The sequence below is a fragment of the Castanea sativa genome, chromosome 12 (assembly GCF_040712315.1).
Source record: "Castanea sativa cultivar Marrone di Chiusa Pesio chromosome 12, ASM4071231v1".
Taxonomy (NCBI): Eukaryota; Viridiplantae; Streptophyta; class Magnoliopsida; order Fagales; family Fagaceae; genus Castanea; species Castanea sativa.
Window position 1 is genome coordinate 40,068,721 of NC_134024.1, and position 14,637 is coordinate 40,083,357.

The following is a 14,637-nucleotide window of genomic DNA, read 5'->3' on the forward strand; positions in this document are numbered from 1 at the left end:
AACCCACTCCAAGTACCATGGAATACTCTTTTGAAATTACTTCGACTTAACCTTTGCTGAGAAAACTCGGTCACGCGAGTACATTCAAATACTCGCAGACCCTTTCTCGGTCTCATTAAAGCCTTTTATATGGGTGGGTCTACTCTTTTGAAATTACTTCATCTTATTAAAAGTTCTACCACCTTCAACTATTTCACTAGAAGAGTCAAGTATAAAAATCCATTTTTCAAGACTCATTCACTCACCACACTCCAAAACTGTGTGCATGAATCAGTCTCGAGGGGGCATTTATAGAGAAGAAAAATTCCCGACCTATCATAAGCTGACACATCATACTACCAAGTCCACAAAATACAACCAATTACAAAGCGCCACATACTACTGCTAGGTTTTGCTATCACTATTCAGAAACCAATAGAAATTTGCCAAGTGTCATTGAAATAGAGGCATGAAACGCATCAGCATGCGTAAGCGATGACACAAGCAGCCCTGCACGTGTAAGTGATGACACAAGCAATCCAACATGTGTAAGCGATGACATAAGCGGACCAATCAGGCTGTGACATGTGTCACCAATCAGACTTTGCCACGTGTCGCTCACCCACCCCCAAACTCCTATAAATAGAAGCCTTCCTAAGACATTTAGGGGACAAAAAAAAAAAAAGATATCTTGAGTTCAGAAATCCAGAACCTCTGCCAGAATCAAACCCCGAAGCCTCCAAGAACTTCAACCTCGAATACAGACAACATTCGAAGCAAAATCATCCAAACTACTTGTCTAGGTCTCAAAGGTCACTAGAATCAAGCTCAAAAGCCTCCAGAAACCTAAACAAACCACAAATCAACGAAGCTCTAAGGATTCTAGCCTCTAAAGCCCTGAAGAACTTCCACCATAAACCTTCAGAAAAGAAGAACACACGAAGAACGTGAAGAACAAAGAATTTCTAACAAGCTCATAGCCAGAGATTCATTGTAATTCCGTTTCAAAGTTCTTTGATCCATTCCTCAGCCAAATTGAAGGATATCTTGTGTTCGAATTAAAATCACATCACCACAATTCCAATCAACAAATCTTTCAAGGAGATCGAATCAGAGGATCACTCTTTTGTAATCACAGAGAATTGTACCACATATTCATCAATACAAATTCGCATTTGTGAAACTATTTTACTTGTTTGATTTATTTCGAACTAAGAAATTTAGTCGTCTACAGTTACTAGAACAACGTTACCAAACGAGCCCTAAGATTGACAACTACTTAAAGATGGTGTAAGTTATATTACCTTGTAGATTGATATAATTAGCAATAGATAAAAAATAGTATTTAGAGATGTGGTCAATATAGCTATGCTTATTTGATTTCTTAAATAAGATTTCTATTATATATCTCCGAAAAAAATTGAAAAAAAAATAAAAGAGAAGAATGATAGCCATAAATGATAAATTAAAATACAAAAAAAAAAAGTTTCAACGTATCAAAATTTTCATGTCACTCTAATGGCTGTAGATGTCTGAGAGGATAACTTTGCTCTAGGGTGAGGTAGTCCAATTGTATACTTTTTGCAATCATTGAAGGCCTAGTAAGACCTAATCGAGAACAATTATGTGTGAGGAATGCCTGTGATGATGGAATATCGAATTCTGCAAGGTTCCAGGCAACCAGGATGAATAATTTTGATTGGCAGAATTCACCAGTTAAACCAGCAAGATCATCATGCAACAGTTGGGTTAACAATTTGGCAAGGAGAAATATTCAAATGAAAACAGTATTTGATAAATCTAGGAAACATATGGAAATTCATACTACATTTATACTAAGAGATGTTGCTATTCACATTTAGTGGTGAATGAGAAGTTACAAATTAAATCCCATGATTAAATAGATGTAATTGGTAGCAAGCCATATGTGGCTATTAGAATCATCCAAGGTTGAAGTTAATCATGACAGAGGTCAAGAATAGTTGTCCTATTCACAATAGAATTCAACATGTTGTTTGTGGAAAATTAGTGAACAATGATTAGTCAAGAATGTAGATCCCACCGGACCCATTATTAAGTAATCTTGTTTCATTGAGAATTCTTCATATTAATCCCTCACCCGAAACCTCATAATTAAAATAAATAAATAAAAATGCACTTCAAGACATTAAAATTTCGGCTGTTATAAATAGAGTGTAAACAATGGTCTAATTCCTCACAAGGTACAATAATGCAAGGACAAGTTGCATCTAAAGATAGTTAATCAAGGTTTTTATCTTAATCATTTAGGTAGTTATCATCCAATTATCCAAGGCCAAAATGGGCAAATGCCCTTTTTGCGCAAAAAAAACCAGCCTTTTGCCCTCTTTCTCAAACTAATTAGGAAAATGCCCCTTTTTCGTAACTTAATAATATAAGGGTCGAGTTTTACTGAAAAACTCGATATCCCTATGATCGAGTTATTCTGACCGTTATGCCACGCTGGCGAAGTAGACATGGCTTTTTCCCAATTAAAAAATGCTTGCGTACGACATTCATAACTCGGTAAGTAGAGAATCGAGTTTTGCTCGATCATTTGAATCCCTAACATCTCACAATGCCTATTCACTCACTCTCTCCCTGTTCACTCTCCCTCGCTCTTTTCCATCACTCTCCCTCGCTTTGCTCTGCGATCATGGTTCCCCATTTTCCCTATCCACTCTCCATCAGTCTCACTCTCCCAATCCAGTCTCTATCAGTCTCACTCTCCACCAGTCGTTGTTGCTTCCCGTCATCGTTGCTTCCCGCCACCTTTGATTACAAGTACGGATGTTGCTCTCCTTTGATATCTTTTATGATTTTGGTTAATATTAGGTTGTGTTTTATGTGGGATTTTGTTTATTTTGTTGAAACTTACTTAAAAGTATTAAATTTACTAATCAATATGAGAAATAAAAGAGTCAAAATTTTGCATAACTTATTAACAAAGAGTCAAAATTTTATATGAACATGTACATGAATAAATATAAAGGTATGTATTGGTTCTTTTAGTTTTGATTCATAACATTACCAATTTCATTCACTCACTATAAAAAGTTTTAACTTTTTGTTAACATTACCAAGTTCATGTAATGTCCATGTCCACTGGTGTTTTAGTTTTGATTCTTTTGATGCAAAAGTCAGCAAGTTTAATAGTGAGTGAATCATTAATGATAAAGTAGTTGAGAAGCTTGGGAAATCTAAAACAAATGCTTACTACTTGGTAATAAGATATTAATTGAGAAAGCAATTATAATAATTTAAAAATTGAGAACTAAAGGGATTTGTGTACAATTAGGTAGCCACTCCAAAAATCAGGGAGAGCTTGACATTGCATCATGAAAGTTGTCCTAAGGATTGAGGTTACTCAAATACATGTGTCTAGTAAAAACTGACAGTAATTTTCAAAATGCAAGTATAAATAGAGACTATATGAGCAGGAGGGACAAGATTCATGTTAAGGTCTTAGATGGATTGGTTTGATTAATGGTGGAAATTGTTGTGGTTGTTTAGAGGGAATCTGACCTCAAGAATAGCTATTGGGGTAGAGTAAGAGAATTACGATGTTATAGTAAGAAATTAGAATGTCATGTAAGAAATTAGAATTTCATGTAGCAGAGAGCGATTTGCAAGACAGGTAGATTATTAACATGAAAAAGCAGCTAAATAGTAGGAAACAAACCTTTATATGATGGCATTTGTCATGGAAAAATCATTAATCCCTGAAGGACACAAAAAGGACTACAAAAAAGCACAGAAAACTATATCAGATGACCTCTAATGTCATACCTAAAGACAAAAGAAAAGTAGTTTCTTTAGCACTTTTTTTTTATTATTATAAATTCCTGCTCTTTTGGTTAGGTTAAAAGAACCTGCAAACTGCAATTCTGCAGCCCACATAGCTGCAAAATTTGCTCTTGCCTATAACCGCTCTTGTTTTTTCATTAATGGTAAGCTTCCCCCTACCTTAATGGCAATTTGTAAGGTTGATTCTTGTTCCTTTCCTTCTCATTAATGCATTGAAGTTTTTCAATTATATAAATTGTAATTTGATAAGGAGATGAAGGTTATTCGTGATAGCATTGCTCGGTCCATTTGTGGATTGTAACCAATGTATTTTCATTATTTCTATTTTGGAAAAAATTTTATGTTTCGGTCAGTATCATGCATCAATTGATCAGTATTATGGTTTGTATGATGAAAGCTTGCTTATTGTGTTGACTCATGATTGAATTTTGTTATCTTATTTGATGCATAATGGTTAATTTGAGGTAGTTGATGGTACTAGAATAAAATTTTGGTTGGATGTTTGGTGTGGCTGCTGTTTCTTATTATGCCTTCTTCTTCTTTTTATTTTATTGTATTTTTTATATTCCCTGATAGAAAAATTCTGATTATACATTGTGTTTGAATGTCTAGTCCATGTCTTTTGCAATTGCATTGGATTGATCTTCCTATTTTTCTCTAGATAATTGTTGATCTTACTATTTTTTTTAGTAATTATTGTAAATCTCTCTCTTAATCGACTGAACCCATGTATCTTTGGGATTCTAGCTATTCTGTTTTGTAAGGTTGAATTTATTCAATCATGTGTTGGCTTTATTCCATGCCAAATTTGCTTGTAATTTAGCAATTAGATACCTTGTATTTAGGTGGGAATTAGATAAGGGTAGTGTGAGAGAGAGAGTGTTAAGAAATCTCAAATGTGTGCACTCAAGAAGAGCCTCGCAACTGGATCTTGCAACTGGCGAGTCGCCAAAGGCAGTATACGTGTGGAGCCTGCAGGGGAGACGAAGGGTCGTGACAACTGGAGCACTATAGGAAAAAACTTCCAGTTTGGCCAAGTAGTTAGCTCGTGACTCAGACTCGCAACTCATTCTAGTCGCGAGGTCGAGTTGCCAGAATGCCCTATTTGGATAAAACCTGACGTTTCACATTCCTCATACACCCTGCTATAAATACCCTTATACCCATGAAATGTGGAGAGTTTCTAGAGAGAATTTTGAGAGAGAAACCCTAGAGAAAAACAAGATTGACTCATCCACAATCTTCATCCTTTGATTCTCCAAATTCCTCTATTCTCACCCTCTCCATTGACATATCCTTGAGAGGTACATTTAGCCAAATCTTCATCTCACCATAATCATATCAGTGAGGAGGTATTTTGGTGCTTAGGAAGCAGTTCAGAAGGGACTAATTCATTTTTGGTTGATGCAATGGGCAATTGTAGGATTCGGTAAGTTAGAGAAGATAAGGTTCAGCGTAACCCTATTGGAGCAAGAAGCTTGGATGGCTTAGGTGCACTAAGTAGATTAGGCTTAGAGGGTTTTCTACTATTCATATGTCCCAACTTCATTCTCTAGTAGATTATTAACCGCTTGGAGGGCGGCGAAGAGGTTTTTCTCCAAATTATTTGGTTTCCTCTTTGATAACACATTGCCATGTTATCTTTATGTTTGCATATTTCTTCCCTTTCTCTTTACCTTTTAATTACTATTGTGTTTGTGATTAAATATGGTTTAGAGTGTGTTACCAATTTGGTTATAGCTTATATTTCATTTTCCGCACATATATTGTTTGATTATAAGCTTGTATTGGTAATTTTAATTTTAGGGGTCTAAACATTCATTGGTGTTATATACACTATTTGAACTTTCAATTGGCATTAGAGCGGGTGCACTTGTTGTGGTTTCATTACCAAAGTGTGATCCTTGACCCCTTTTTTTTTTTTTTTTTTTTTTTTTTTTTTTTTTTTGCCGTGGATAGATTTGTATGCCTCTATGCATGTTTTGGATGTTGATGAATGTAACATGTCATGTATTTGTGAAAATGCCTCTATGAGTGATAATCCTCATGATTGTGATGCTATGTTACATGAATCTTTGGGTGTTGTTGATATTCCTAACATCAAACTCTTGAAGAAAAATCCTAAGAAGTTTCAAAAGAGTTTGAGCAAGTTATTTTGTGAAAAGGATGATTTGATTGCTAAGCTCAATAAATCGAACAAATTGGTTGAGCAATATAAGAAACTTGATGAAAATTCTCTTGAAAAGCTAAAAGAATTTGAATGTTTGAATATGGACTTGGATGCTAAACTTGTTTTATCTAACAAACTTGTTGATGAGCTAAAATGTGAAAATGAATCTCTTAAGATGCATGCCAAGTGTTTGATTGCTGAACCTATTGCTAAAAATGATGAAAATATTTGTTACAATCATGTTGTGGTACCCGATTGTATGCTTATTGTGTGTTCTACCTCAAAGGACAAATCGGTGTACATTCCTCCACAAAAAAAAAAAAAAAAAAATTAAAAGGTGGAAAGAAAGGCTATTAAGTCAAAGCCTCTATTTAGGTCCCAACCTAAGGTTTTGGATGGATCTAAGTTTGTTTTAACTTGTCATCATTGTGGTGTGATTGGTCATATAAGACTTCAATTTCATAAGTTGAAGAGAGAACAAAACCATGTTGTTAGATTCCTTACAAAAAGCCTATTGGACCTAAACACATTATTTGCCACCATTGTGGTGTCTTTGGTCATCTAAGACCTCAATGCTATAAGTTTCATGCTTTTAAAAGAATCAAAAGAAAAGAGAAACTTGAGCTTCTTGGAAGTTGTGCTAAAAGGGGTAAACCGGATATGAGTAAAAATAGCATGTTGTCAAGGAAAGTGTTTAATACTCTTAACTCCTTATTTATGTGCATCTCCGGTTCTCATTCTTCCAACACTAGTCTCACTTCTCATGAGACACTCATTCCAAACAATCGTTGTGTTTGGATGAGGAAAGGTTCCTATGGTTGATCTTTTGCTCTTTTGATCCTTGATCTAATTCTTTTGATCCTTGATCTAATTCTTTCAATCTTTGTAAGATCCTTCATGCATTAAATGCTTCATTGTCATGCATTTGTGCATCATGCATCTCTTTATATGCATTGTTTTGTTTTTGTTTTTGTTTTTTATCTTACTTTTATGTCTTTTTTTGTGTGTGTAAAAATCCAAAACCATATAAAAAGTGAAAAATTCAAAAAGTTTGATCGTATATGTTTGAGCACATATCTCATGTGAGTTTGACTTAGTACATTCGTACTAATGGCGTAATGCATTTACGAGCTTAGCTTGTTATGTATGCACATCTATCTTTGTGGGAAAAATCTTGACATCTATGTGTGATTGTTGTAAATCAATCTTCAAGCTTGTCATGAATGATTAGTCAATAGTCATGTTCATTTTGATACATGCGTAGACTTGTGCCTATATGTCTTCCCACTCTTTTATATTTTTACTTAAAGGCTTATTCATCAAATTGAAATATTAAAAATTTCAGGCATCAATCTCAAAAAGAGATGTAAAGATAAAAAATAATCAAATGTTATGAATTGTAAAGAAGTCAAATGAAAAGTTTCAAAGATATGTAATCATTTTCTTGCGGGCAGTCATATATGTTCATTTCTATAATTGAGATAGACCACTTGACTTAGTACTAGTTGTATATGACTTGATTGAATTGATCATCGAAGCTTCACTCTAGACTAAGGACTATTCCACATTTGATACACATACAACACACATGCCTAATGTTCAATGAATGCCTTATTCATTTATTCGATTGTACTTGTCTAAATGTGATATGTGTGTGCTCAATTATATATGGATTAAACCAAAAATATTTTTGATCATTTTATATGCATTTGGAAGTGATTTTTATCACTCTTTGCGTTCATGTTTCATGCTTACTTTGTTTTTCATTGCTTAAACATGTTCTGTGTTGAAAAATAGGCGTCAGAATTTTTGGCTACTTGTTCTGGCTACTCTTGCAAATAGCGAGTTTTGGCTACTCATTTTGGCGACTTGCCTAGTCGCAAAATCCCAATCGCAAGTTCATCCAGAAGCTTTCGGGACTCACTTGCGACTTGCCTAGTCGCGAAACTCCCAGAAACAACTTTTTAAAGAGCTTTTCGTGGGAAACCTGTTTTAAACCTCTCCCATCCTCTCTAAAACCCCTCTGTCAATATTTTTACATCAAAACCCAATCAATTTGAATGGTTTTTCATTCCATTAACATCTCAAAGGTAATTTTAAACTCTTTTCACTGATTTGGATCCTTAGATTATGTTTTGGAGAGTTTTGTGCTCTTGGTTGGGATTTTCATCATAGAGGTTGGGAAAACTTATTTTTTGTCAAATTTTTGTATGTGATTGGTTTCTTTTGATGATTTGTTTTGGATGTTGGCCCCTTGTGGCAAAAAGAACTTCTATTAAGGGAGGATTTCAAGATGTTCATGCATTGTTTCACACTGTTGTTCATAGTGTGCACGCTAGGTGTTTGATAAAATGCCTCTTAGGCATTTTCTCACTTGTTTGGACTCAGATGAGTACTAAACTTTGGGGTTTCTCATGTTTTCTCATTAGGAATATGTTTGGTTCATTGGTTGTGTATTTAACACACCTTGCCCCACATGTGCATTTTCCATGCTTTGATCATGCATTGCACATAGCCACACACTTTTGCTACCCTTGTCATATATTGGTCTACACCTTGTTTCTTCATCTTAGCATGTCATATCTACTTTATGTTTTGTAGCATTTTGTTTTGTCTTTTGTTTGAGCTTCATTACTCATTCATCTTGCACCCTTCATGCATCATTCTTCTTGTTCATACCTTCATCTTTTGCCCTCTTTTCTCCTTGACCCCTTTGTCTATTCGTATCAAAAAGGGGGAGAGTATACTCTAGAGTAGTATACCTGAGAGTTTTGTCATTTTTATATGACTCTTTTGCACATTCTTAGGGGGAGAAATCCTATTTCTTGTGCACATTTGTAGGGGGGAGTTATTCCATGGGGGAGGTGCATATATCAAGGGGGAGAAGACATTGTCTTAATAAGAAAACTGTGTTTTGTTTGTGTTTCTTTATGTTTTTTTTTGTTTGCTTTATGGTGCTTTGAGTTATGTTTAATATCTATACTCTGTTGTTCTCATTGCGTCGTGTTTGTATGTTAGACATGCATACATCCTTATGTTATTGTGCTTCTCTGAATGCATGTTCAAATGATCATTTGCTCTGCTATGTGATCATTGTAGTAATTTCTTTATGAATATTTTGGTGTATGGTCAAGTTGCTCATATATTTTACATCATACTTACTTGATCGCAATTTACTTGTTACATTATACTTGTTCTTTTATTACTTGCTTTACCTTGAAGGTCTGATGTGTTTTGTGCAAGTGTTTCTGATTACAAAAATATATGTTCCTAGTTCATCACAACTCCTATGATTCATGATAGGAGGAGTGATATGATAGGGGGAGAAAGAGAGAAAGAGAGAAAGAGCTTTGTGTCATATTAACTCTGTTTTTGCTTTGCTCATAGTTCATGATTATATTTAGCTGCTTAAACTATATTTTATTTGTACCTTTACTTTGTAGCTTAGTACTTTTAGTTAATGTTATACATTTTCTTCAGTACTTTACTCTTGTGCCCTTGTTGGATTTTATATCCTTGATGCAACGACCTTGTGTTTTTGTATCAATTGAGTGCTGAACATGCAAATGATACTTTACATTGAGCTTATTAGCTTGCATGTCCGGATGTTCATACCTTATGTGAATGTACATTATGATCACTGTTTATAGTGATTGTTCATGTTTGGTCAAGTCATGCTTTATTGCTTTAATCTTTACTACTTGATCGCATTGTGCTTGCTCCATATGCATTTCAAGATTTCTGCTTACAATGATCATCTTGTGTTATTATTTTCAGGAAAAAACTTGTTCATATGGTTCAAGAGCTTCATAGTTTCTAGAGTTAGGTGTGAGTGAGTTTTGACAACTATTCCCAACTCACATGTTAAATCTAGAGTCTGTTTTAGGGTTTTGTCACGAAATAGCCAAAGGAGGAGATTGTAAGGTTGAATTTATTCAATCATGTGTTGGCTTTATTCTGTGCCAAATTTGTTTGTAATTTAGCAATTAGATACCTTATATTTAGGTGGGAATTAAGTAAGGGTAGTGTGTGAGATAGTGTGAAGAAATCTTAAATGTGTGCACTCAAGAAGAGCCTCGCGACTAAATCTCACGACTGGCGAATCGCCAAAGGCGGCATATGTGTGGAGCATGCTTGAAAGCTGAAGGGTCATAACTGTTGGAGCACTACAAGTTAAAACTTCTAGTCTGCCAGGCAGTTAGGTCGCGACTCATTCTAGTCACGAGATCGAGTCGCCAGAATGCCCTGTTTGGATAAAACCTACCGTTTCACATTCCTCATACACCCTACTATAAATACCCTTATACTCACGAAATGTGGAGAGCTTCTAGAGAGAATTTTGAGAGAGAAACCCTAGAGAAAAACAAGATTGACTCATCCACGATCTTCATCCTTTGATTCTCCAAATTCCTCTACTCTTACCCTCTCCATTGACATATCCTTGAAAGGTACATTTAGCCAAATCCTCATCTTACCATACTCATATCAGTGATGAGGTATTTTGGTACTTGGGAAGCAGTTCAGAAGGGACCAATTCATTTTGGTTGATGCAATAGGCGATTGCGAGATCTGATAAGCTAGAGAAGACAAGATTCGACGTAACCCTATTGGAGCAAGAAGCTTGGAGGGCTTAGGTGCACTAGATAGATTAGGCTTGGAGGATCTTCTGCTATTCATGTATCACAACTTCATTCTCTGGTAAATTATTGACTGCTTGGAGGGCGGCGGAGAGGTTTTTCGCCAAGTTCTTTGTCTTTGCATCTTTCTTCCCTTTCTCTTTACCTTTTAATTACTATTGTGTTTGTGATTAAATATGGTTTAGAGTGTGTTACCAATTTGGTTATAGCTTATATTTCATTTTTCGCACATATATTATTTGATTAAAAGCTTGTATTAGTAATTTTAATTTTGGGGGTCTAAACGTTCATTGGTGTTATATACACTATTTGAACTTTCATGTTTACTTTGCGTGACTGCATTTGTATATCACATGTGTTGCCAGTTTGGTGTTGACAATCTATGTCAGACTATATGATGAGGAAATTGGAGAATGCTAATCAATAATGATTACAATGTCTTAACTCTTAACTCTTAGGCTTCTCTACTAGGGGATCTTTTTCTAAACTTCCAATTGAGTCTTTGTAATTAGTACTGTTTACAGAGTCTTGGTAGTTTGCTGGATTTTTCATTCTTCTGATATGCTTCCATTTATTTAACTCAGCTGCACAACTTATTAATATTTTACCAAGCAGTTGAGTTATTTGGTATTATTTTAATATAATTTTTTGGTGTGGGAGTAGCTATTAAAGTCCTCGAGTCTAAGCATGTAAATTTAGATATGTAGAGAGAGTTTAGGCAGGAGGTCTTTTTAATGAGGTGTGTTGAACTGTGTTATTTGCCAAAATTTTGACTTGGGATCTATGTTCTTCATATCTTGTTTGTTGAGGTTGTGTAACTAGGCTTAATATAATTGTTTGTGGGCATTAGAGTTATTTATGAAGACTTAATTTTGTGGAAAAACATGCAACACAATAAAGGAAAAATAGCAGTGATTGGCAGTGCCTAAAGTTTTGTTTTAATTATATTTTGTCACTCTTGATCAACATCAAAATTCAAATTTAAAAACACAAATCATATATTTCAACCATGGTATAGAATAGTCTAGTTGAGAGGCGGGTTGGTTTTGAGTTCAACTACGGTGCTCATTCTATTTTTGCACATGCACTTTTACTAATATTGGGTTAGCTTCATTTTTTGGGAAAACTATAGGAAAGTCTTTGATGTTTTAATGACAATCTTGACTCTTTTGAAACTACATGGATGGCTTAATAACAACCCTAAGGGAGCAGCATAATCGGTTGGGGACCTTTGGCTCATAGAGTGAAGGTCACTACTGTTCCTTTCCTTGGGGCCAAAACTTGTTCATCTTAACAAAAAAAATGGATGACTTAATGACAACATTATCGACCTCCACTTTCAAGTTTCAACTCTTTGTCAATGACTTTGATGAGCTCTACTTATTTCATGATCTTAAATTTACTTTAATACTTGTTTGATCCCCTTGAGTTATACCAACTAACTTTGCTTATTTTTTTTAGTAATTATTTTAATATAATTATTTTCCTAATCATTTTAATATCTTCCTCTTGACGGTTTTTTTTTTCTTTTTTAATTTTAAATTATATAAATTTCTCTCCATGAATTCCAACAACGACAACATCATTATTGTTATTATTATTAATGTAATTGTCAGGCTTAATTACATATTTTCAATAATAATTAAAAAAAACATTGATTAAAGGAAAAATAACAAAATAGTTAAGTCCTTTTTTAGAATTTACACTCAAAACAACCATTTTTAAAATAGCCTATCCAAATGCTTAATATGATTTTAAAAATAGAAAACGCATATTTTCACAGTTTTACCAAACGCTTATCTGTGATTTTTAAAATGGTGTTTTTAAAACACATGTTTGAAAAATGCACCTTTGTAAATAGCTTATCCAAACGGGCCCTTAAGATAGAGAAATTTCAAACAACTCAAGAGCATTAACAATTCCAGTTGGATTCAATGAAGTTATGGGATTTCTTAGCATTAAATTAAAGAAAAAGAAAGTGCAAAAATTGATTACTTGTACTGGATTTCCACGTGCATATCTAATAGAAAACACATTGAGCCACAGTTTCATGTCTATTTTTAAATACAAAGCAATAAATTATAATAATGCACATTTAAATTCAAGAAAAAATTAATTAACCTTGAGAAAGAGACCCAGTTGAGGAACTAGCTGCTTGTTCAGCTTTAATGAGAAAAGAAATGCCAGCTCTTCTACAACAAGGTAACGTGCTGTGCTTGTGTGACTAAGCCATAATAACATTAATATAAACAAATAAACATGTTAAGAAGATAAAAAAAAATAAAAACAAATATTGAGAGACAAAGATTACGAGAGAGAGAGAGAGAGTGAGAACCTGAGGGAAAGAGTTGAGGAACATTGTTCTGTGGACTGAGGGTGAGTTTTGCAGAGACACCATTGTTGGTGATGATGGGGTTTTCACTTGTGAACCTTTTAGGACTTGGAAAATCTTAGGTGTCTATGGACTTTGTGTGTGGAGACCTTATGTTATCTATTTTTCTCTATCTTGGTCTACTTATCTGTTATAGTTTTGGTACTTGGTAGTTGGCTTCAAACATTTTGGACCCACTGACAATAGGTCTCCTAGATATGACACATCTAGTGGCTACATCATTAAGGTTTTTTTTTCTTTTTAATCTTTTTGTTCTTACTTTTACATGGAAAGAAATATATAAAAAACAATAACAAATCATTCCCTACTTTGCCTGCAACTTTGTTTTGTCATTCCCCTTAATAATTCAACAATTGACCCTATCATATAATATATTAATAAGACCCCCTTTTGCTCACTGTAATTATAACTCTCAAATACCTCATTTTTTTATGCAAATATTGGATAGCACAAATCTGGTGTTGATTTTTCTTTGATTGTCTTCCATTTTAAATCCTACGTTATCCTTTGTTTTCCCTTAGAACCTTCATAGCTGAAGGAATAGACAAATATATTCATAAGTAGTTAACTGAGAGAAGATTATGTTTGTAATTGAGTATTTTATAGCCATTTCAATTTATGTGAGATGTTATTGAAGGAGACTGACATCTTACCTAGAACTGAACATCCCAAACTGTATTGATTCAGATGTTTGTAAAAGATATTGTCAAAGGAATTTCATTGATTGCAATTCTGGAAAAGTTGCACTAGTGACTTGATTTGTGATGAAGTCATTTGCATAACAGACTTTTTTTTTTTTAAGTAAATGTTGGATACTTGAAGGAACATAGTTTATATGCAATCTACATCTTGAAAAGCATTTAAAAGCTATTACTACATTAATAGTAATTTTGATTTTATTGATAAGTTACAGATGCACCTCGTGGGTCATGAACTCACAACCTCACCTACATTGCTCTTACAAGGGAAGAAGATGCCTTTTGAGGATAATTACTATAGTAATTTAATAATTAATGAAGGTTTGCATATGATGAGGCTACAAAGCTATTAACCTACATTTACATCTAAAAGACATTTTGGGTTACATATGGAGGTGCATAATTATATGTCCAATGGTTTGTGCTAGACTGCTCAACAGATTGACTGATTTGTGATTAGAAAATCCAAGCTTTTTGCTAAATTTAAATGAGGCAAAATTGGGAACGATTTCCTTGGCTTTTGAATGATTTGGACACATTAGAAAAATATTTTGAAGACCAAGAGTTGTCCATGTAGAGTCTTAAATTTCAATTAATAGGGTTGTTGTATTATTGGATGTTATTGAATGCGCCTAGACCTCCAAAGCTTTCTGTTCTCATAGTATTTGTAATTTGTAGTTTGTACTAGAAACTTAGGGTATACATCTTGTATACTTCATTGGTTTTTGTTGTACTTGGTTTTTATTTGATGAAACTTAAGCCTTATGGTCTAATGTAGAATCCTGATTATTGCGTATAGCTAATACTGGATCTGGGTATAGTTTGGAGTTTGATAGAGTCATACTCATATAAATGGATCTAGAACTAACTCCTAAAATTTGTAAAATAGACCCAGCAAGCAAGGAAATGAGCCTAAAATTTGAAAACGACTCACCA